At 35.1% G+C, this 26,415-nt stretch overlaps 1 protein-coding gene and 1 long non-coding RNA gene across 2 annotated transcripts in view; one reads left to right on the plus strand and one right to left on the minus strand.

Moving 5' to 3' along the window:
- Positions 1 to 26,415, plus strand: part of Grm1 (glutamate metabotropic receptor 1) — a 265,709-nt gene that overhangs the window by 8,779 nt on the left and 230,515 nt on the right. The window lies entirely within an intron of this gene.
- LOC125615401 lies at positions 17,922 to 25,240 on the minus strand. Its single transcript, XR_007346064.1, has 3 exons — positions 22,425 to 25,240; positions 21,981 to 22,037; positions 17,922 to 18,048 (listed from the first exon to the last, which is right to left on the minus strand). It is a non-coding gene; the product is annotated as an uncharacterized LOC125615401 (long non-coding RNA).

A 26,415-nucleotide genomic window follows, 5' to 3' on the forward strand; every position in this document is an offset into this window, starting at 1 on the left:
TTGGATTATGAGAGAAAATATTCAACTTTTGACTTTCTGAGTCTGGCTTATTTCACTTAGCATGATGTTCTCCAGTTCCATTCATTTATTAGCAAATGACATTTTTTGTGTGTGGTGAATAAGACTTCAGAGACATTATCCTATGATGCTGAGATCAGTGTTTTGTACTAGGCAGGACTTGCTTATAGGATATTTGAACAGGAAGACAAAAATGAATTTTAACTCCACTGCCTGTCCTTCCTTAATTTTAGCTATTTTTTGTTTCTTGAAATTTATTTATCTTTAGGATTTTTGTTTTAAAGTACAGATATTTTTGAGAGTAATAAAAATAATAGTAACAATAAACACTATTTGCAGCTCTGATTATACCCTGTATTTCTGTCTTCTGCTGTCCAATATGGTCAAACCGATTTGCCCCCTGAAAACAGAGTCATGTTACAGTTTTCAGACTAATCAAGATGCATTTAAGCATGTGGTAGGGTTAGCTTTGGTCATCTCTAATTCCTAGGGTTTCCTGATCATAAATTGAGATATCATAATAATCTCTCTTGCTATTTATCAGAATTGGAGTCCAAAGGATGACTTGCTCCTAAAGTTGTTCCCTATTATAGCTGCTTGTCTACCTATCATAAAACTGGGAAGGTTTTAAAAATCTTTAGTTTCTTGGCTTCACCTCCGTCAGATACTTATATAATGTGATTGGAGAGGAACTAAAGACTTTATATGTACTTTTCAAATCAGTTTTATTGATATTCACCATTTTTAAGTGTATTCTTCTCTGAGTTTTTCCAGCTTTATGTAGTGATATAAGTACCCCAACGATCATGAGATGGAGCATTGCATCTCTGCAAAACATTCTCTAGTGCTGCTTGTCAGTCTTTCCTCCCAAGTCCCTGGAAAGATGAAACAGCTGATCTGCTCTCTGTCGTTACACTTTTGCCTGTTCTAGAATTTCATGTAGAGGGAGTCATGAAGAATACAATGTTTTGTGCATGATTTTTTTCAATTGGAAAAATGCTTTGGAGACTCACACGGTTAGGGGTATTGCTAGTTTCCTCCTTATTATGGGGTAGTATTCTAGTGGTGTGGATGTGCCTGATTTGCTTATTCATTCACCTGTTGATGGTCATTTAGGTTGTTTCCAGTTTGACTATTCTGAGTATGCCCCTATGAACATTCATGTACAAGTCTTGTGTGGATTTATATTTTCTATTCTCTTTAGGACATATATAGATGTGAGATTATGGGTCATAAATGTTTAACTTTATAAGTGACTGTATAACAAACTGCCTAAGTGTTTTCCAAAGTGTCTGTACAATTTTGCAGTTCCATCAGCAATGTATGAGAGTTCTAAATCCTCCACATCTTCACCAAAATAGTATTGTCAGTCTTTTTTACTTTTAGCTGTTCTAGTGGGTGTCTAGTGGCATCTCTTTGTGGTTTTAATTTGCATTTTCCTAATGACTAATAGTGTTGAATACTTTTATGTACTTATTTGCCATTTTAATATCTTTTTTGGTGAAATATCTTGTAACATTTATGTTCATTTTGTTATGGGTTGTTTGTCTTACTGTTGTGGAGTTGTAAAAGTTGTTTAGAATTTCTAAACAAAAATTATTTCTTACATATATCTACAGCAAGTATTTTCTCTCTGTATGCTTCTGAAATTTTAATTTTATATTAATGTCTCTGGAAGAAGATGAAGTCTTTCTAATTTTGACAAAGTATAGCTGTCAAATTCTTCTTCTATGGTTTATGCATGTGACTCCAAGGTCAAAAAATTTTCTAGAAGTTTTAGAATCTTCACACTTTTATTGAATATAATAGTCATTTGAACTTAGTTTTTGTATACGTTGAGATAAGAGGGAGTTATTTTTTTCTTAAGTATCTAATTGTTCCAGAACATTTCATTGGAAGGACTGTTATTTCTCTATGGAAGTAACTTGTTATTTTGCTGAAAACAATTGAAAATTATATATCTACATAGTCCATTTTCCTGCTGCACAGCCTAGAGAACACTGCCAGTCATGGACAATTTGGCTCATTTCTTGGTTTTAATTTTCTGAGGAATTGTACACATATATATTTTTAAATGACAAGTGTGTGTGTGTTTATGTGTGTGTAATTTTCTATCCCCCTTCCTTATTTTAAATTATTATTTATTATTAAACTCTAAATAGTTTTGCTTGAATGCTTATCTGTTTAAGATGTCAAAAATGAGAAAAATGCCTTCTATAATTACTGTTTTGACCTTCTTCATTTCTTTGTGGAGATCCATATTATCATCTGGATTGTTTTCTTTCTCTCTGACAAATTTTCTTTAACTTTACTTACAGGGTACTTTATTTTGTACTGAAACAAATTCTGTCTATGTTTCTGTTATTAGAAAATGTTTCCATTTTCTCTTAGTTTACAAATTTTTCCCTGCTATAGAATTCTGGGTAGATAGCTGATTTATAGTCTCAATATTTTAGAGCTACTACTCAATTATATTTTCACTTGCATAGCCTATCATGAGAAATCTGCCATGATTCTTATCTTTGTTCCTCTGACATATGTTATTGTATCTTATTGCTGTTAAGCATGTTTCTTTATCATTATTATTATTCTGTAATTTGATTATAATAAGCCTCAATCTAACTTTCCTTATATTTATGTTGTGATTTTTAAAAGGCTTTTTAGGTGAGCTTATACTTTCTTAAAAACTGAATTTGGAAAATGGTCATCATTTCCTAGAATATTATTTCTATCCTTGAAGTACTTTTCTTCCTGAGACTTCATTCATATGTGTGCTTGAAATCTTGATGTTTTACATAGGGAAATTATGGGATTTTTTTTAATCTTTTTTCCTCTTTTGTTCATTTTCAACAGTTTCATTGACTGGTCATTTCTTTTTCAGTGTCTAATGCAGTCTCAATCCCATTATGTGTATCCTTTATGTTGGATGTTGTATTTTCATCTCTAAAAATTACATTTGTGGTCTTTGCTTACTTTTTTTCTTTTAATTTGGTCATGTTTTTCTCCACTTTTTATGATACTCAGGATACATTTAGAATAGCTGTTTAAATGTCCTTGTCTATCTTACCACAATAGCCTTTCCATTGCAGTTTTTGAAAACATGAGCTATTCCCAGTTTTGTCTAAGTTCCAAGATTTGTTTGGTCTATATTTTCTATTGAGTTTTTCTCCAGCATTGGGTAGTTTCTTTTTTATATTTTTTCTTTTTCTTTTTTGTCCTGGAGATTGAACCCAGGGGAGCTTCAACACTGAGCCACATCCCCAGCCCTTTTTATTTTTTCATTTTGGGACAGGTTCTTGTTAAGTTGCTTAGGCTTTGCTGAGTTTCTGAGGCTGGCTTTGAACTTGTGATCCTCCTGTCTCAGCCTCCTGAGCACCTGGGATTACAGGCATGTGCCACTGTGCTCAGTGGTAGTTTCTTTCCACATCTGTGCACATCACAAGTTAGGGAAAGACCTGAGATCTTTCTTTTTATTAGTACATTATGGTTATACATAATAGTGGTGTTCATTTTGACATAATCATACAAGCATGAAATATAATTTGTTCCACTTCAGTCCTGAATACTTCCCCTTTCTTTTCCCTCTTCCTTCCTCTTATCTACTGGTTTTTCTTCTATTCATTTATAGTTTTCTTTTAATTAGTGCTCTATAGATACAAATAAAGGTGAAAATCACTGTGGTACATTCATACATGTACATAGCATAGTTTGTCAATTTCATTTCACCATTCTTCTTTTCTCATCTCTCATTCCTTTCCCTCAATTTGGATTTTCCCTCCCCTATTATTATTTTTTTCTTCTTATTTTGGTTTAGCTTCCACATGTAAGTGAAAGGCTCTGACCCTTGGCCGACTGAACCTGGCTTATTTCACTTAGCATAATGTTCTCTCGTTCTATCCATTTACCCTCAAGTGCCATAATTTCATTTTACATGAGGGCTGAGTAAATCTTCATTGTATAATATATCACATCTTTATCTATTCATCTGTTGGCAGGCACCTGGGCTGGTTGCATAACTAAACTGTTATGAGTTATGCTGCTATGAGCATTGATTTAGCTATATCACTGTAGTATAGTGATATTAATTCTTTTGGATAAATACTGAGGAGTGGGATAACTAGGTCATATAGTGGTTCCCTTTCTAGTTTTTAGAGGACTCTCTATACTACTATCTGGAGTTGTACTAATTTTCAGTCCCAGCAACAAAGTATGAGTGCACCTTTCCCCCATTAACTTTGCCAGAATTTGTTAATGTTTGTGTTATTAATAATTACCCTTCTGAGTAGTTTGAGATTAAATTTCAATGTGCTTTTGATTTACATTTCCCTGATTGCTAGGGAAGTTGATGATTTCTCATATATTTGTGGACAATGTGTATTTCTTCTTCTGAGAAATATCTGTTTAGTTGTTTTGCCCATTTAGTAATTGGGTTTTCTTCTTTTTGGTGTTCAGTTTTTGTGTTCTTTATATATTCTGGATGTAAATTCCCTGTTGGAGGAGCAGCTGGTAAAGATGTTCTCCCATTATGTAGGCTCTTTCTTCACATTCTTAATCATTCATTTTGCTGTGCAGAAACATTAATTTCATGCTGTGTATTGATTCTTGGGTTTATTTCTTATGCTTTAGGAGCCTTGTTAAGGAAGTTGGTGCTTGTGCCAATATGTCTGAATGCTGACACCATGTTTTCATCTAGCAATTGCAAAATTTCTGGTCTAATTCCTAGAACTTTGATCCACTTCAAGTTGACTTTTAAGCAGGGCAAAAGATAAGTATCTAATTTTATTCTTCTACACATAAATATCTAGTGTTTCTAGCAGCATTTGTTAAAAAGGCTATTTTCTACCAACATATGTTTTTGTCATCAATGTCAAGTTTCAGATGTCTATATTCTTGTGGACTTGTCAGTCTTCTATTCCATTGGTCTTCATGTCTATTTTGGTACCAGTACCATGCTGCTTTTGTTACTGTAGCTCTGTAGTGTAAGTTGAAGCTCAGTTTTTTGATGCCTTCAGCATCACTCTTCTTGCTCAGAATTACTTTGGCTATTCTGGATCTCTTATTCTTCCAAATTAATTTTAGGACTATTTTTTTCCAGTTTTGGGAAGAATGTCATTGGTATTTTGAGGGGGATTGAACTGAATCTCTATAACACTTTTGGTAAGATGGCTACTTTGACAATATTAATTATGCTTATACAAAAACATGTTAGGTCTTTCCATCATCTAAGATCTTCAATTTCTTTCTTCAGTGTTCTATAGTTTTCATTGTAGAGGTCTTTCACCTCCTTGGTTGGATTAATTTCCAAGTATTTTATTTTAGTTTTTGAGGTTTTTCTCATGGAATATTTTCATGATTCATTTTTATAGCAGAAATATATAGTTGGAATATATAATATATATAATATAAAATATATAGTTGGAATATAAAAAAGCAATTGATTTATGTGTATTGATCCTGTATCCTGATACTTTGTTAATTTTTTTGGTCAGCTCTAGAAGCCATCTGTTGCAGTTTTTTGGGATCTTCTCAACATGAGATCATGTCTTCGGCAAACAGATATACTTTACCTTCTTATTTTCCTACTTGTATCTCTTTAATATTGTTCTCTGGACTGATTGCTCCAACTAGAGTTTCAAGACCTGTGTTGAATAAGATGGGTAAGAGTTGACATCCTTGTCTTGTTCTTGATTTTAGAAGGAAATACTTCAAGATTTTCTTTACTCAGTATGATGTTGGCCTTGGTTTTGTCACACATCGCCTTTACATTGTTGGGGTAAGTTCCTTCTATCCCTAGTTTCTCCAGCATTTTTCACTTGTATGGGTGCTATATTTTTTAAAATATTTTTTAGTTGCAGTTGGACATAATACCTTTATTTTATTTTTTTATTTTTATGTGGTGCTGAGGATCGAATCCAGGGCCTCACATGTGCTAGGTGGGTGCTCCACCACTGAGCCACAACCCCAGCCCCTTGGTGTTAGATTTTGTTGAATGTTTTTTTCTACATCTATTGAGATGATAAGTGATCCTTATTCTCAACTCTATTTATGTTGTGAATTACACTTCTTGAATTGTATATGTTGAACTAATCTTGCATCCCTGAGATGAAACCCACTTAATCATGGTATACTATCTTCTTCATATGTTTTTGAATATGTTTTGCCAATATTTAATTAAGGATTTTTCAATCTATGTTTATCAGGGATATTGGCCTGAAGTTTTCTTTCCTTAATATACCTTTGTCTGGCTTTGGTGTCAGAGTGGTACTGGCTTCATAGAATGAATTTGGCAGTGTTCCTTCTTTTTAAATTTCATGGAATAATTTGAGAAGAATTGGCATTGATTCTTCTTTAAATATATGGTAGAACTCACTTGATAATCCATCTGGTCCTAGGCTTTTCTTTGTTGAAGACTTTTAATTGCTGCTTCAACTGTTGCTTGATATTGGTCTGCTTCAGTTTTCTACTTCATCATGGTTCAGTTCAGATTGGTCATAGGTGTCTAGAAATTTGTCAGATCTTCTAGATTTCCTAGTTTATTGGTATATAAATTTTGAAAATAGTTTCTAATGATTCTCTGGAGTTTTGAAGTGTCTGTGGTGACATCTCCTTTCTCATCTCTAATTTTGTTGATTTGGGGTTTCTCTCCCTTTTGGTTAGGTTGGCTAAAGATTTAACAACCTTGTATATGTTTTAAAAGAACCAACTCTTCAGCCCAAATCTGCCCACACCAATCTGTGCGGGACCCAGGCCCACAGTAGGCCCAGGTCCATCCTGCCACCTGCAGACACCTGCCGGAGCTCAGGCTCCAGCACAGGAGCCCTTTTCCTGTGGCAGGAGCTCAGGCCTGGCCCAGATCCACCCACACTGACATATGTGGGACCCAGGCCCAGGGTAAGTCCAACTTCACCCTCCGCCGGAAGCCCAAGCCTAATCCATTTCCATTTTGGGACACTATAGACATCACCACAGCCTTCCCCACGAAATACCCCCTACCTTTTTGACAAGAGACAGGGCCTAGAAACAGCTGCACTTCAGAGCAGGCATCCCAAAGACAGTGTAAGGCCCACCCTTTCAGCCCTATCTCTGTAAGAGATTGCATCCATCTTGGAGCACCTCCTCTATTACCTCAAGTTACCTCGGCCATTGCTGCCACCACCTTTAGTTGCAGTAGCATACATTGAGGGACACCAGCAGGGTCTGGAAGCCTAACATCAAGGTGAGGTACAGACAATCTGCATGGGTACTACAAGAATATAGGGAAGAAAATGTAATATCTCAGATCCACACTGCAAAAAAGGAAGACACATAGACAACATGAAAAAACAAGGGAAGAAAGTGCCCCAAACAAACCAGGATACACAATAACAGAACCCATGGACAGTGAAGTTGATGAAATGTCAGAGAAGGAATTCAGAAGGTCCATAATTAATTAAAGAATGACTTAAATGAGCAAATACAGGTAAAAATTGATCACTCCAATAAGGAGATATGAGAGCAAAAACAGGTTGCTATTTCAAAAAAGAGATAGAGATTCTGAAAAAGAAAAGTCAGAAATCCTTGAAATAAAGGAAACAATAAACCAAATAAAAACTCAATAGGAAACATAACCAACAGACTAGATCACTTGGAAGAAAGAACATCAGATAATGAAGACAAAGTATACAATCTGGAAAATAAAGTTGACCATACAGTGAATGTGGTAAGAAACTATGAACAGAACATTCAAGAATTGTGGGACAACATCAAAAGACCAAATCTAAGTTATTGGGATACAGGAAGGCACAGAGTTTCAAACCAAAGGAATGCACAATCTCTTCAATGCGATAATATCAGAAAAGTTCCCAAGCATGAAGAATAAATTGGAAAACCAAATACAAGAGGCTAACAGGACACCAAATATACAAAATAACAACAGATCTACACCAAGGCACATTATAATGAAAATGCCTATCATACATAATAAGGATAGAATCTTAAAAGCCGCAAGAGAGAGGAATCAGATCACATTTGGGGGAGACAAATTTGTAACTCAGCAGATTTTTCAACCCAGACACTCAAAGGCAGGAGATCGTGGAACAACATATACCAAGCTCTGAAAGAAAATAGATGCCAACCAAGAATCTTATATCCAGCAAAATTAAGCTTTAGATTGATGATGAAATAAAAACCTTCAATGATAAACAAAAGTTAAAAGAATTTACATCAAGAAAGCCTGCATTACAGAACACCCTCAGCAAAATATTCCATAAAAGGAAATAAAAAAACAATGATGAAAATCAGCAGAGGGAGGTATTACACTAAAGGAAAATCTAATCAGAGGAGAAACCAAGTTAAGTTAAATACCAAAAATAAACAAAAATGGCTGGGAATACAAATAACATCTTAATAATAACCCTGAATGTTAAAGGCCTAAACTCACAATCAAAAGACGTAGACTAGCAGATTGGATAAAAAAAAAAAAAAAAGACCCAACAATATACTGCCTTCAAATGACTAGTCTCATAAGAAAAGACATCCACAGATTGAAAGTGAAAGGTTGGGAAAAATCATACCTCTCACATGGACTGTGGAAGCAAGCAAGGGTTTCCGTCCTCATATCAAATTAGACTTCAAGCTAAAGTTAATCAAAAGGGATAAAGAAGGACACTACATGATGCTCAAGGGAACCATACACCAATAAGACTTAATAATCATAAATATATATTTCCCAAACAAGAGAGCATCTACATTCATCAAACAAAATCTTCTCAAGTTAAAGAGTCAAATAGACACAACACAATAATTTTGGGTGACTTTAACACAGCTCTTTCACTAGATACATCTTCCAAACAAAAGCTAAACAAAGAAACTATAGAACTCAATAATACAATCATAACTTAGACTTAATGGACATATATAGAATATTTCATCCTTCAATGAGAGAATACACTTTCTTCTCAGCAGCACATGGATCCTTCTCTACAATAGGCCAAATATTATGTAACAAAGAAACTTTTAGCAAATATAAAAAAGTAGAGATACTACCCTGCATTCTATGAGATCATAATAGAACCATATTATAAATCAATGATAAATTAAGAAATAAAAGCTACTCCAACACCTGGAGACTAAATAATAAGATACTGAATGAATAATGGGCTATAGAAGACATCAAGGAGGAGATTAAAAAAAAATTTAGAGGTAAATAAGAACATAGATACAACATCAAAATTTCTGGGACACTATGAAGGCAGTTCTAAGAGGAAAGTTTCTTCCTTAAAAGAAGAAAAAGTAAACAAATAAATGACTTAACATTACATCTCAAAGCCTTAGAAAAAGAACACATATACAGCAAAAGCAGTAGAAGACAGGAAATAATTAAAATAGATCTGAAATGAATGAAATTGAAACAAAAGAAACAATTGAAAAAATTGAGAAAATACAAAGTTGGTTCTTTGAAATAAATAAATAAAATTGACAGGCCCATGCTAATGAAGAGAAGGAGAGAGGAAACTCAAATATGTGTTGGAAAAGGAAATATCACAACAGACACTACAGAAATACAGAAGATAATTAGAAATTATTTTGAAAACTTGTACTTCAATAAAATAGAAAATATTGAAGACATTGACAAATTTCTAGAGTTATATGAGTTGCCCAAATTAAATCAGGATGATGTACACAATTTAAACAGATCAATTTCAAGTGACAAAATAGAAGACACCATCAGAAGCCTACCAACCAAGAAATACCCAGGACTGGATGGATACACAGCCTAGTTGTATAAGATCTTTGAAGAAGAACTAATACCAATACTCTTCAGTTTAATTCAGAAAATAGAAAAAGAGAGAGCACTTCCAAACTCATTCTATGAGGCCAATATCATCTTGATTCCAAAACCAGGCAAAGATACATCAAAAAAAGAAAACTTCAGACCAATATCTCTAATGAATGTACATGCAAAAATTCTCAATAAAATTCTGGCAAATTGAATACAAAAACAAATCAAAAAGAGAGTGTAGCACAATCAAGTGGGGTTCATTCCAGCATTGCAAGGTTGGTTCAACATAAGGAAATCAATAAATGTAATTCATCATATCAATAGACTTAAAGATAAGAACCTTATAATCATTTCAATAGATGCAGATAAAGCACTCCACAGAATTCAGCACCCCTTCATGTTCTAGGGAAAAACTAGGGATAACAGGAACATATCTCAACATCATAAATGCTGTCCATACTAATCCCCAGGCCAGCATCATTCTAAATGGAGAAAAATTGAAAGCATTCCTTCTAAAAACTGGAACAAGACAGGGATGCCCTCTTTCACCACTTTTATTTAACATAGTTCTTGAAACACTGGCCAGAACAATTAGACAGATGAAAGAAATTAAAGGAATATGTATAGGTAAAGAAGAGCTCAAATTGGTACTATTTGTCAATGATATGATTCTATACATAGAAGACCCCAAAAATTCCACCAGAAAACTTCTAGAACTAGTAAAGGAATTTAGCAAAGTAGCAGGATAAAAAAATCAACACCCATAAATCAAAGGCATTTCTGTATATAAATGACAAATCCTCTGAAAGGGAAATGAGGAAAACTACCCCATTTACAATAGCATAAAAAAAAAAGTAAAAAACTTGGTAATCAACTTAAGGAAAGAGGTCAAAGACCTCTACAACAAAAACTACAGAATTCTAACGAAAGAAATTAGATAAGACTTTGGAAGATGTAAAGATCTCCCTTGTTCTTGGATAGGCAGAATTAATATTGTCAAAATGGCCATACTACCAAAAACACTATACAGACTTAATGCAATTCCAATCAAAATCCCAATGAAATGCCTCAGAAATAGAAAAAGCAGTATTGAAATTCACCTGGAAAAAATAATAGACACAGAATAGCTAAAGTAATCCTTAGCAAGAAGAATGAAGCAGGTGGCATCACTATACCAGACCTTAAACTATACTGCAGAGCAACAGTAACAAAAACAGTATGATATTGGCACCAAATAGACTTGTAGACCAATAGTACAGAATAGAGAGTAACCCACATAATTTTAGTTATATTTGATAAAGGCACCAAAAACATACATTGGAGAAAAGATAGCCTCTTCAACAAATGGTACTGGCAAAATTGGAAATCCATATGCAACAAAATGAAATTAACACCCCCCGACACTATGCACAAAACTCAACTCAAAGTGGATCAAAGACCTAGGAATTAAACCAGAGACACTGTGTCTATTAGAAGAAAAAGTAGGCCCAAATTTCCATCATGTCAGATTAGGCCCTAACATCCTTAATAAAACTCCTATAGCACAAGAATTCATATCAAGAATCAATAGGGGCTGGGGATGTGGCTCAAGCGGTAGCGCACTCACCTGGCATGTGTGCCGCCCGGGTTCGATCCTCAGCATCACATACAAACAAAGATGTTGTGCCTGCCAAAAACTAAAATAAATAAATATTTAAAAAAAGAATGAATAAATGGGATGGATTCAAACTAAAAAGCTTCTCGGAAAAAGAAACAGTCAGTGAGGTGAATATAGAGCCTACTAACTTGGAACAAATTCTTACCACATGCATGTCAGATAGAGCACTAATCTCTAGAATATATAAAGAACTAAAAAAATCTTAACATCAAAAAACCAAATAACCTGATCAATTAGTGGGCCAAGGAACTGAACAGACACTTTTCAGAAGAAGATATATATAATCAGTCAACAAATATATGAAAAAAGAATGTTCAACATCTCTAGAAATTAGAGAAATGCAAATCAAAACTAAGATTTCATCTCACTCCAGTTAGAATGGCAACTATTAAGAATACAAACAACCATAAGTGTTGGCGAGGATGTGGGGGGAAAGGCTTACATTGCTGGTGGGACTACAGATTTCCATATTGGTGCAGCCAATATGGAAAGCAGTATGGAGAATCCTTGGAAACTGAGAAGGGAGCCACCATTTGACCCAGCTATCCCACTCCTTGGTCTATGCCCAAAGGCCTTAAAAACAGCATACTACAGGGACACAGCCACATCAATGTTTATAGCAGCACAATTCACAATAACTAAACTGAGGAACCAATTTAGATGCCCTTCAGTAGATGAATGGATAAAGAAAATGTGGTGTATATACACAATGGAGCATCAAGAGAATAAAATTTGGCATTTGCAGATAAATGGATGGAGCTGGAGAATATAATGTTAAGTGAAATTAGTCAATACCAAAAAATCAAATGCTGAATGATATCTCTGATTTAAGGATGCTAATTCATAATATGCTGTGGTGCGGTGTGGATGGCAGGATTAAATGAACTCTAGATAGGGCAAAGGGGAAAAGGTGTGGGAAGGTTAAGGAGGGGGCGTAGGGGTAGGAAAGATAGTGGAGTGCTATGGTCATCATTACCGTAAGTACATGTATGAAGACACGGAGGATATGACTCTATTTTGTGTACAACTAGAGATATGAAAAATTGTGCTCTATATGTGTAATATGATTTGTAATGCATTTTGTTGTCATATATAAAAAATCAAAATTTTTAAAAATTCAGAAAAAAAGAAAGCAAAAAAGAGGTCTGTTGAAATCCACAAGCTGCTTCTGGAATGAACGATGTCCCACCTCTTATCCCTAAAAGCTAAGAAACTAAGAGCTACCACACTTAATGAAGGATATCTGTTCCTGCCACAGAACACTGTATCCTTAGCCAGAGAGAAGAGAATTGCATGTAATTCCAGGTCCATGGAAGTCCTGATCCCTGGCGTCTGTAAGCACTGGTGCCCAACATGTTGATGAATTCATGGAAAACAGCCTCTCAATTCTTTAAAGTACCCTGTGTGTTTATGAGCCTGTTACTAATAATGGGCCTGAAGCATCCATGTGAATTAGTACGGTTGCCACAAGAAGAAGCTTTAATAAAAGTTGACAATCTGGAAAAAATAGAAAGAAACAACTCTTTGTTGCATTGTTCTTTTGTATTTTTATTCTCAATTTTATTAATTTTGACTATAATCTTAATTATTTCCTGTCTTCTACTAATTTTGGAATTAGTTATTTTTCTAGGGCTTTGATGTATAGCATCAGTAGTGTGTGAGAGATCTATTTTTTTAATGAAGGAATCCTGTGCTAAAAAATTCCCTCTTAGAGTTGCCTTTGTACTGTCCCAGAGATTTCCATATGCCGTATTCTATTCTCAGTTTTTTTCTAAGAACTTTTAATTTCTTCCCCAATTTCTTTTCTGTTCCATTCCTCATTCAAAATTTGTTTTTTAATCTCCAGATGTTAAAACAAATTTCTATTTTTTTAAAATCCTGATGATTTCTAATTTAATTCCATTATGACTTGATAAGATACAGGAAATTGTCTCTATTTTTTTTGGGGGGGGTATTTGCTTTGTGCCCTTAAGTATGATTTGTTTTAGATGAAATTCCATGTACTTCTGAGAAGATGAATGTTGATGTATGAAATATTTTATACATGTCTGTTAGGTGCATTTGATTACTAGTATTTTTTAGTTATCAAGAGACTTTACTTAGTTTATATCTGTATGACCTATGTGGTGGTGAGAGAGGTAGGTTGAAATCACTCAGTTTTATTCTATTTTGGTCTGTTTGATTCTTTATATTGAGAATGGTATGTTTTATGTACATAAGTGTACCAATGTTTGGTGCATAAATGTTTACAGTCATTATATCTTGTTGATAGATCATTCCATTAACCAATATAAAGTGACCTTTGGTCTCTTGTGACTAATTCTGGATTGAAGTCTACTTTGTCTTCTTGCTTTTGGTCCCCATTTGCATAATATGTCTTTTCCCATACTTTCACCTTCATTCTGTGAATATATTTGCCTGTAAGGTGAGTCTTTTGTAAAGAACATATGGTTAGAATTTATTTTAAAATCTATTCTGACAATCTCTCTCTTTTGTTTGGAGAGTTTAGACCATTTACTTCCAGTATTATTACTGAGAGATGATTTTTTATCTCCTGGTATTTTGATTTATTTCTAATGCTTAATTCAGATTTTATTCTCCTTTTATTTTACTATTTTTTACTGAGATTCATCTCTATGCTGTTTCTCATTTCTATTTTTCATTTCTTCTGCATGAAATATTTGATTAGGTTTTGTGGTACACGATTAATGGTTAGGAATTATCTTAGTTTCTGCTTATTATGTAAAGTTTTTATTTTGTGTTCTAAATGATAGTTTTGCTGGATAGTATTGGTGATTGTCACCCATTTTTCTTTCTTGGCATATATTATTCCAAACCCTTCTGGCTTTTGGGTTTAGGTTTAGGTTAAGGGATCAGTTGGGGTTTAGGTTAAGGGATCAGTTGAAACCCTTATTGGCTTATCTCTAAATATGACCTGTCATTTTTTTTTCTTGCAGCTCTAGATAAAATTCTATCCTTATACTGTATATTAGGTATTTTAATTATAATGTGACTTAGATTTTTTATCTTGCATGTTTGAGTTTCTAAACACATTTTATATTTGGCTTTCCATCTTGTTCTTAAGGTTTAGAAAAATTTCTAATACTATATTATTGAAAAGGTTGTGAATTCTTTTAGTTTGTATTTCAGTTCCTTTGCCTACACCAATGATTCTTAGATTTGGTCTCTTAATTTATCTCAGACTTCTTGAAATCTGGCCATGGTCTCTTAACATCATTTCTTTATTGTTGGCTTTATTTTCAAGGTTATATGCTTTGTTGTTGAGGCCTGAGAATCTGTCTTCAAAGTGGTCTAATCTATTGGTGATGCCTCCTATTGAATTTTTAATTTGATTTATCGAGTCTCTTATTTCCAGGAATTTAATTTTGTTCTTTTCAGAATCTCTATCTTGTTATTGAAATTATCTTTTATTTCCTGCTTTTTCTCCATATAATCATTCCTTACATCTTCTTTTCACTCATTGAACATCATAATTTTTAACTTTTTTATGGTTGGGGAAATTTGAGGCAGTAGCAAATAATGCATTTTAACATTTAACTTTTGTCAAAAGTCTTTCTCTGACATTTCCTCAACTGTGATGTCAATGGAATCAGTCACTGAAGTTTTGTGGGCTGTTTAGGGTGGCTTGTGTCTTTACTTTTTCATACTGATTGTTAAGTGTACTCATCAACTAGAAGGATTATCACTTCTATTTTTGTGCAAGGGACTATTCAACAAGTTTCTTTAAGTGTCCCAGGCTGGGTGAATATTCAGGAATTAATAAGTTCACTCAACATGTGTTCTCTGCTGTTCCTAGTATCAGCTTCACTTGAAGGAAGACACTAAACCCTATTTACTACGGTCATTTTAGAGCAAAGCCTTGTATAATCAGCCTTAGGATAAACAAACACTTGTTGATATGTTCTCTGCAGTTACCCTAATCCAGGTGTAAGATTGTAGTAATGTTCTAGAATAGGTTGAGAAATTATTTATTAAAGATAGCATAATTAGTCTTATATTAAAGGGAGAAAAAAAGATTGGATGAAGAAACAAAAGAAAAAAGAAGTGAATAACACAAAGCAAGGTAAAAAGAAGAAAATATGGTTGGGGAAATATGAGGCAGTAACAGGTAATACAAAAGGGAAAAGAGGGGCTAAAAAGAACAAGTGTAAATTTGAGTTAGGAAAAAAGAGAATGATTCCAATTAATGCTTTAAAACATTAGAAGAAATATAATCAAGTGGGTTGAGGGCACAATATTCAATACTAGGGGAACAGCTATTGATTCATAATAAAGAGTAATATATGTGAGATCAAAGTTGACATTAGAGCTATGTACAGTAAACCATGCCAAAGTGGAGAAATTTATTATTGAGTCTTCCTGGTTTAGATTCATCAGGATTTGGGAACTGTTATGATTTTGATTTTAGGAGTCCTCCGGAAGCTCATATGTGAGACAATGCAAGGCTTAGAGGTGAAATGACTGGGTTATGAGAGCCTTAAACCAATCAGGGCATTAATCCCCTGAAAGGGACTGAGTGATAACTGAAGGCAGATAGGGTGTGGCTGGAGAAGGTGGGTAATTGGGGTATTTATTTTGTATCGGTGACTAGAGTGTCTCTCTTTGGTTGCTGATCACCATGTGAGCTACTTCTCTCTACCACAGTCTTCCACCATGATGTTCTGCCTCACTTCCAGCCCTGAGAAATGGAGCCAGCCTTCTGTGGATTGAGACCTCTGAAATCATGAGCCCCCAAATAAACTTCTCCTCCTCCAAAACTGTTCTTGTCAGGTTTTTAATCACAGCAGCAAAAGAAACCCTGACTAAAACAGAACCTTTGAAGCTACCCATCACTCTTAAGCTTTGGATTCTCCTAGAGGTTCTTGGGCACAGGAGCTATTTTCCTGTTGTTGTGGATTTCTCACTAGTGGTTCTTGTTTGTCAGCCCAGGGGCATGAGCCTGCATGCTTGAAGGGTGCTGTGTTGTGTCTGCTGGCTGTTTTTATGTGCTGCATAGCACAGGATGCAGGACTCAGGACTGACAGCTTCAGGATGCTATGCATCTGCTCCCTGCCCCAGGGTCTTCTTTAAAGTGGCATAGAGCCTGGTGACTGTCTATGAGTGTGGGTCCTGTGGTTGTGGGCTATCTGTGGGCGGTCTTTGGCGCAGAAGCCTCCTCCCTGGCTAATGTGGATAATCTGGATACAGTCCCTGTGACTGAGATAGAAAGTCTGTTGGCCCACTCCAATTTGCTGGGAATTTGGGGGGGGGGGTAGTGCTAAGACTTGATGGCTACCTGCAACTGTGGGGCCTGAGGGTCCAGGTTGTCTGTGGCACAGAAGCCTCTGTCCTGGCTGTTACAGCTCACCATGTTTTTACCTGTCACCATGACGGGGGTAGTATCAGTTGGCTCATCTTTGCCTGAACTCCTATGGAGGCTGTGTTGATCTCTGGGCCAGAGTTAGCACCTCCCCCCCCCCCACCGCCCCCGCCAGAGTAAATTATCTCCTGGGTCAGCTCCACCTCACTCCCCTTGTTCATAGTGAGAGGGAGGGGGTTTCAGTAACTTTCAGCTAGTAACATTCCCTCTATAAGCTTCTCTAGAGGGATTACTGAGAGAACCCACTTCAGAGGTATTTCCACTGGTATTATTTGTTGCTGACAGAAGGTGGGCAGTAGCTATGTTGATTTAATTTCTTCTAGGGAGGGTGGTTCGTTGTGGACTCTGCAAAATGGCTGCCATGCCTGGCACAACTTACAGGCTATAATTTGGGTGAAATTGCCTGAACTCCTTCACTGTCTGCTGGGAGCCATTAGCCAAGTAGGTATGACAATTTCCTTGCCAGCGTACCCCATGTTGCAGTGACATTGAATGTAGGTGACCTTGCTCAAGGACCAAGGCGGATTAGGGTGTTCCCGGTTTAAGATAATCGTGTTTAGGGCGTTCCCAGTTTAGGTTCCAGGTTTAAGGTTTAAGATTATTCCTGCTGGGAATAGGGCGTATCCTGCTGCCTGAGTTCCCCTTGAGTTCTCACGGGATTCAGAGTATAATTTGGGAGAGAACGTGGATTTGGGCAGAGAACGTGGATTTCCCCAGAACGTGTTTGTATACGGCTGGTGTGAGTTCGGGAATAAAGAGTTGCTGTTTGAATCTACAAGCTGTATGGTGGCTCGTGATTTTGTGCCCAGCCAGACTGCGGCATTTGTGCCCAGCCAGACTGTGGCAACTGTCCTTGGATTATTCCTGACACATTTGAACTTGGTCTTCTTTTCTTTCTAGCTGTTGTGAAGGAAGTGAGCGTATGTACTTGTCTTCTCTTTCTTTCTCTCGTTGTTACTCTTCCCCGGTAACCCCACCCTGAGCAGGGTTCAGAATCAAGGAATTGTGTCATTATTTTCTGCTCTGATAACCAAACTCCATGTCCCACTAAGTCTCTAACTTCCAGTATGGAGTTTTAGAGTATCTATATTGTCACATATCTCTCTGGCGAACTGTTCTTTCACTGCTTCTTTTCTGGGATGAGGGAGGGTTGAAGGTTGCTGGCTGCCCAGATCCACTCTTCTGTTTTTTTCCACAGATCTTTCTTTCAATGCACCTGTTCTTTTCAGTACTCTTTGAAGACATAAATAAGATTTATATGGGTAATTAGAGAAGTTTTTTTATTTTTGATGTCTTAAACAGATAATTAAGTATGTAAGCAAAAATAGTAACAGTATTTTGAATTTGATAATAGATATTAAAGAAAAACACATGCCAAAGAGTCAAAGGTCAAGAGGGATAAATGGAAATATTCAGCTATCAAGTTTTTATAAGGTTTAGTTTCTCTTTGTTTCTAATGTTTTGAGGAATCCTTGTCCTAGAGTGATGTTTATATAATATCTAACAATGTTTGTCCATGTGTTTTATTTAGTGCTCCAGTTGTCAAAGGCAGGAGAACACCATTGACATTCCCACTAGCAATGTATGAAGGTCCCCATTTTAATTTCTCCACATCCTGATCAACACTTATTATGATATACATATATAATCATTTTAATGGTGACATAATATTTTATGGTTTTGATTCATATTTCTCTGATGATTTTAGAATATCTTTATTTCATCTTTATTTTTGAAAAATAGTTCTGTCTTCTGATTCTTTCTACCACTATTAATGACCCTAGTATTTCCAGTGGGCCCCCTTGGATAATCCAGAACAAGTTCTTTAAGGTCTAGCTGATTGGAAGCTTTGATTCTGCCACCTTAGTTCTGCTTTGCCATGTAACTTAGTGTGTTCACTAGTTCCAGAGATTAGGCATGGGCATCTGTAGCTGGCTGTTCTTTTGAGAAGGCAAAAAAGAGGGCCGGTAGTTAGTTGACTCTGAGAAAAGCAATGTGTAGAAGATCTTTGTGGAGATGTTAGAGAAACTAGAGAGATCAGTAGGTGAGAGAGGGACTTGGTAGAGAGCTAAGAACTTCAAAATCATATGAGGCAAACAAGAGATAATTTTGAATTAGAAGATGGGTTAGTAGTTTATAATTTAATACATTTTGTGATATCACCAGAATTTGTGTTGTCATTATAATTGCTTTGATGATATTTGAGTTTAATTTTTTAATGTATAAAATTTCATATCTTTCTGAGAGAAAGAGATGGATTTTTGAAGGGTGAAGAAACTCTGATTAATTGGTGAGAGAGACAAGATCATGAATACATGTGTGAGGGCTGGATTTTAAAAAGAAAGGCAATACTGCTTCCTCTGACCCTGGAGTAAGAGGTTAGCTGGGTTTCAGTGGTGAAAATGTACAGAAAAAGGATTTCATGTTCAGCATGAAATTTTCTTTCCACTAGAAAATCTTTGACCCTTGGCAACCTAACCACATCTCATCTCTTTCTGAGGATAAACTAATTTTGATGAATAGTGAAATAATTAAGAATCACCTCTTTAACCTCTCCAAAGAGAAAAAATAAGCAACCTCTTTTCCTTGGTAGATTATTACAGAGTTTTATGTAAATTCTGTGAAATGGTTGACAATTATACCAAAGAAACCCAGTTTGCACCCCTGAGATACTTACACTGAGCAACAGTTCTAGTTCTAGTCAAAGTCAGATATGTTCACAAATTTGGAAGAATTTAAATTCTTTTCATCTGACATCCCTTAGAGATGAGCTCAGTTTCTATACACTTTTAAATAACATTGAACATTGAAAAAAAGTATGCTGAATATTCAATTTTAATAATTTTGACAGTTTTTTCCTAGTAGTAATTTCACCTTGCATAGAAATTGCCACAAGCAATTTTTTCCCCAAAACATAGATGCGGCTTCAGGGATTTATAAACACTACACAATAATCAAGAAACATGACCTCAAGTGTTCTTATTTGAGCATTTTCTTTTCTACAAGGAAATAGATATTTTTTCCTTCCTTTATTCGCCAAATACAACACATTGAATAGTTATTAAAATTCACTGTTGGCTATGTCTGTGGGGATTACAAACCTAGTTAAAAGTGCAAGGGAGCTGGAATTACAAAAATTGTCCCAATAAAGAGGTACAGAAGAGTAGCTTGCTTGCATGTTTTGTTGAATAATATTGAAAATTATAAAGTTAATGTATTGATTTTGGTTGCTGTATTCTATTGGAAAAAAATTGACAGTGGTTGCTATAAAATCACCTAGCTTATAACTTCCAAAGGATAGCAAAGAGTTCATTAATTATGCTTTAGGTTATTAAATGAGGGATGTTGACACTTGTATCTCCAGGCCATTCTGTGAGGAAGGTGTTTGCTGAGGCTGACTCTGTAAAGAACAGGTTGTGGAGTACAGATTGTCTATCCAAGATCTTCCCATGTGAGGTTGACTTGGGGAGTATCTGCTTCCAAACTCACTCACTTTGTACCCTCTTTGCTGTTGTTGTATCTTAGGCTTTCTTTTTTTCTTCTGTTTGCTGGGGTTATAAGGTTATAAGTTTCTTGATACATGGGCTCCTCTTTGGGGCAGTTCACATGACATCTGGATGAGAAGGTTGGGGAAATCATTGGCTTTCTGGAACATAATTCTATGAATGATATCCTGTTCCTTTTCCCAATTCCTCACTAAAGTAATTTACCAGATCCAGCCCTCAAAGGGAGGGGATGGCACAAGGGAAAGAATCCCTGTGGGCAAGGACTACCTTTGAGGATGCCACTAAGATGTAAGTGACTTTATTAAGGTAGCATGAACAGAGCCACAGTACTTGCATTTGTAATTCACATTTTCTGAATTTGGCTTTTAGTCATTTTATTGTTTTGTTTTCAGAGTTATTATTTAATGAGATCAAAGCAGGAATCAGAATGAAAATTTTACAATGACAACATTGAAGTCAGCAGTACCCCCTCTGGCACTGTCACTCAAGTTTTCTGAGATTTGTAATATCACAACCTCTACTTCCTCTAAAACCATCTGTTTAAAATGCTTCATCAAAATCTGTTACATTTTTAAGGATCCACCTATATGATAATGTTTCTTTGTTGGATTTACTGTGCTATCCATAGGACTTTGAGGAGTGGGATATTAAAACCTGATATTTTTCTTTGAAAATATTTTACTTTGAAGTTAATTTAGTTTTCTAGGTTTTCCTCCAAAAGGGTAAATAGTAAAAATAATACAATACAATACAAATAAATACAAATGCAAAATCTATCTCATAAATTCAGAAAATACTCTCTGACTCTTTGGAAAAACTTTTTTTAAAAAAATCACACACTGTAGTTTTTAAGTCTTTGTGCACAATTTCTATGGTAAGAATAATAAGATAGGGGCTGGAATTATAGCTTGCGGGTACAGCACTTGCCTTGCATGTGTGAGGCACTGGGTTCAATCCCCAGCACCACATAAAATAATAAATAACTAAAATAAAGATATCGTTCCCATGTATAACTAAAAAAATTTTAAAAAGAATAATAAGATATTAAACACTTGTCCTCTTAGTAAGATCAGAAGGGCCTAAGGCATTTCCTATAGATAGTATGGTATGGGTTCCATTATATTTTTAAAACACACTGGCCACATTTCTCAAAGATACTGTTAACACTTGATTTATTTAAACCTATATCTTATAAAAACATTATGGCTTTGGGAGAACTTCTAACACTCTCTCCTTACTTGTAAAGGGAGATAAAAATGTATTAAATATAGTACCTTGCTGCACAGTTATTTTGTGATAAATGATAAAATATAATATTGGTAAAGTATTTGTTTAGCTCTTTGCTAAGATCCCCAAAATAATGCTTGGCATTTACTAAATGATCAGTTCATGGTTACTATTAAATAATGCATACAGGTAAGTACCTTAGAGAAAATCAATTTTTAACAAAGATGACAATTGTAATTATCTGTTGAACAATGAAATAGATTTTTACAGTGGATCAGTTAGAGTTTTCTCACTGGAAATCATCAAACAGAAGATATAGAGCCACCTATCAGGAACTAGAAAGGATTATTTAGGTAATTTATTTGCCTTCCTGACCTTAAGTTATAATATGTTACAACTGCTTTTTTAGAATTGATAGATCAATAGGCTTACCTCTATTCAAGGACTGAAGGGCATAGCTGTAATTTGAATGTCTCTCCATGATATTCTCTGCACAACCGGGATATAGAAATAAGTTATTTTGACCTCTAAAATTTTGGTTTATTTCACTTGAACTGGAATTAATAGTTCAAAATTGTTTGAAAAAGACTAAGTTTCCCTTCAAGATAAATTAAATATTATAGTTTTTTCAGATTTTCAAAGCAACAATGAAGTTGTATCTATTATATATCAAAGTAATTATTGATTCAATAACATCTTAGAAGAGATAATTCAAGTTTTGAATGGTTATTTCTCTCAATTATCAGTAAATTGCATCAAACAATTATTTTAACAGAATAATTATAACTAGTAGCCACAACAGTCAGAAATATGGGGATTCTAATCCAAGTTTAACCCTAGTTCTCAATGCTAAAACACCTTGAGTAAGTTGCTTACCCTTTCTACCAGGCGGTATCAGGTTAGCACCTACCACTTTACAGCTCTTCAACATGAACGAAGATAGTGGAATTTAAGTGCTAACAGTGCCTGTTATTAAAGCACTACCGGTTAGCTCTAAGTTTTAGTCTTCTATTATGCATGGACTAAGTCTGAGCTTTCTTTTCTTCTGTAAGTATTAAGCATTTGGCTTCAAATCTGTGCTATTTTCTTAACAGAGCACCAGGAGAGGAAGTAGCAAAGTAAATGAGTCCTCTATGTCTGACCTTTAGACTGCTGTTGCAATATATGATTTCCTAATCTCAACTCAGTGGAGTAACAAGAACAGACACATATTCCCAGAGTGACTTTCTCTGACAACTCACACAGTAGGCTAGAGAGGAATGGAATGGGCTGAGTCCCATTTTAATCCTAAAAATTTTAGATTTTTCTTCTTTTCTCTTTCTTCTTGATATGTTCTGAAAATAGTTTCCACGAGTTGAATTCCATGGCTTTTTTTAAAAAAAAATTGTTCTTTTTAGATATACATGATGCTAACACAAAACTCAGAGGGAGGGTAAGAATAGAAGCCATATCTTTTCTCTAGAATACTATCAAATGTGTATTTAAAAGTTTGGCTGTTTTTTATATTCTCTGTAGTTCAAAGTATGTATTTCTTCATAGGCTTAATGTTTCTAATTTTTTAGCATTAAGTTTCGTGATGTTTATATCACACTAATATTTGATATTGACATATTTGCAACTATTTTAAGCTGGATATCTTATGAGTGATGTTTTGCAAACAGGAATTTCCTTTCTTTCCTTAGTTATTATTGTTTACATAGCATCACTGCCATCACTGAATTTTCTCCACTGCTTCTCTTATTAAATGCATTGTTGCAAGGTTGGCTTGGCTATTTCTTAACCCTGCTTTGAAAAATGCATTTTAAAGCAGAGTTGAAGCCAAGAAAAATGACTGGTAGACACTCACCTAAGTAGTCCTCTTCATGGGTCTTCAGAGATTATTTCTTATAATAGGCTGATGGAATGTTCCTTTTTGCATATTATTTTAATAAATTTTTTTTAAAAAAATAGTTTCACTGTTTTTAGAATAGATTGTGGAAAATTGCTAAGATAATACAGTACAGAGGGTTCTCACACACCCAGCACTCAACTTCCCTTATTATGATCTTACACTATTAGGGTACATTTGTTACAATCAACAAATAAAAAATCGATACTTTGTTGCTAATAGAATTCTGTCTTTTTATTCAGGTTTTCTTAGTTTGTACTGTATGTCCATTTTCTGTTCAGAACACCCCTTTACATGTAGTTGTCAGGTGTCTTTAGGCTCCTCCCGGCTGTGACAGTTTCCAGACTACCCCTGTTTTTGTTGATCTCAACAGTTCTGAGTAGTGGTCTGGTATCTTGTAGAATGTTGTTCAACTGGAGCTTGTCTTAGAGTTTTATTGTTATGAGACTGAGATTATAGGTTTCTGGGGTATATTACCACAGGTTAAATTGTCATTCTCATATCATATCAACATAACTTATCACTATGTATTAACCTTGATCAGCTGCTTTTTTTGTATATTCTAAAGATAATTCTAAAAATTATTACCACTTAAAATTATTAGACTATTTTAAAAATAAATATTCTGAAAGGCTCATTTGGATACCAAGTATCTATACCAAGTATCTATGCATGAATATATTCATAATTGGGACTATTTGCTCTAGAGCAACTTCTCTGCTGTTTCATTACACATATCCTCTATTGGCACTGTGGAGGGGAAGCTGAGCAAGGGACTGTTCAAAATCATTAACCCACCCAGGGAAGAATTCGAATATGGGCTGGTGGTATAGGAGTGAAAGTGAATTTTGTGCCTTGAAAGAGGGTCCTGTGGGAAATAAATAGTGGTGAGAACCCATATATGTGAGCTCTTCATCCTGGAAGAAATCTGTTTCCAGAGATGAAATAGAGCACCAGACTACAAAGTACTGGAGAATCTCAATGTGCTAAATGAGAGGGTAGATCTATTGAAGATAATGCAACCCACACTCTCATGTGCATGTGTGTTCTCAGTACTTTAGTGTGAATCTGGACTGAAGAGGGCAAGACTAATTTCCTACCCGCTCCCTGAAATACATTGGGTGTCCTGGACAAGACAAGTCTTGACTGGACTTGCTGAGAGATGATTTTATGACCCCAGCTATGCCTGTGGGAAAGAAATGGACTGGTATAAGTAGAGTGTCAATGAAGTAACTCTGGTCATTCATTTGCATGACAGAATGTTGCAGAGAGCTCAGTGATTAAGCTGTAGAGTCAGAAGCATAGCCAGAATTACCCTCAACTTTCCTGTTCTTTATTCCTGTACCTGTTTCTATTCCTTTACCTTCTAAATGGTTTTGAAAAATCCCCATAAAAGGTTATTTACATTTTTCTGTCATATCTTAATTTTTAAATTATATTTATATTACATATTTTATCATCATAGGATCCAATCATATCAAAGTTTGTTATTTTGTGCTGCTTCTGTTAGGCACCAGATAGATTTTCCAACAAAGCATTAATTTATTTTCATTGATTATAAAAGGTAATAAACTTTATTTTATTTCTGCCTCTGATGTAAGAGAGAAAAGCAATTTCCATTGATTCTTACATTATGGGGTTATACTTCAGAGGACTATTTCTTTTAAAAGCAGAGGAATATATATATCTCCTTTACACATAAGGCAAATTAGATCTTAGGGTTGCTGACGGGATAAATGTGAAATAGTATGCACTATGTGGGGGTGAAAGCTGATGAATTTCTTGCTACCTATTCTATCTGAAGAAGAACTAAGTATCTCTTCTGTTACTGTCTTAAATAGGTTTAGAAATTTTCATAAATTGCATTTTTCATTTTTTAATCAAAATGGACTGTAGCATCCAAATATCATGAACTCAAACTTTATTAAAATTGGTTTCTTCATAAGACTTTTATTAGCTTCTCTTTGTTTACTCTTTCCACAATTGTTCTTTTAACACATTGTACTTTGGGTTTGAAATGATCTTTAAAAAGTGTTCTCTAATATGTGACCTAAAACAAAATTGAATCTTGAATAAGAACTCACTTTCAATGACTATTTTAAAAAGACACCATTGTGGTTAGGTATACTGGCAAAGATATCTTAATCTAACTAGGAACAACTTTGTCCTGCTCCATTTTGTGTTGCTGTAACAAAATGCCTGAGGCTGGGTAATGTAGAGAGAAAGGGAATTCATCTTAGCTCATGTTCTTGAAGTCCAAGAGAATATCTGCTCCATATCTGCATAGTTATATTATGTTGGAGAAGATGAAAGGGAAGTGGGTATGTGCAGAAGGAGCACATATCTGAAAGAGAACAAGGACCAGGGTGGGGTGCCAGACTTACTTTATTTTTAACAAACTGCTTGCAAAAGAACTAATCCATCTGAAGAGAACTAAACCAGTCCTTGAGAAAGACATTAATGAGGACAAATCCCACAAGATCCCAAACACCTCTTACAAGCCCATCTACCTTTCAGTATTGTTACATTGGAGACCAAGCCTCAACATGAGTTTGATAGGATCAAATCAAACCCTATTTGATTAAAACCATAACATTTATTAAAACCATAACATTTCATTTCTGGACCCCTAAAATTTATGTCCTTACAAACAAAATACCATTATTCCATCCCCAAATCTTAATTTGTTCCAATGTCAACTCAAAAATCCAAATTCCAAATGTCTCACCTGAAACTCATGGCAAATTCCTTCTAGCTATAATTTATAAAGTAAAAAACAAGTTATCAACTTCTAACATACATACTGGTGGGACAGGGATAGGTAGTCAGTCATTCCTATTTCAAAAGGGAGAAATTGGACAGAAGAAAGAAGTAACTAGCCCAAAGTGAGTACCAAACCCAGTATGTCAGACATCTTGGAGCTGGAAAATAATCTTTTACTCTGTGTGCTTTTTCCTGGACATACTGGGGAAGGTGTCG

The sequence above is a fragment of the Marmota marmota genome, unplaced genomic scaffold, assembly GCF_001458135.2.
Source record: "Marmota marmota marmota unplaced genomic scaffold, marMar, whole genome shotgun sequence".
NCBI lineage: Eukaryota > Metazoa > Chordata > Mammalia > Rodentia > Sciuridae > Marmota > Marmota marmota.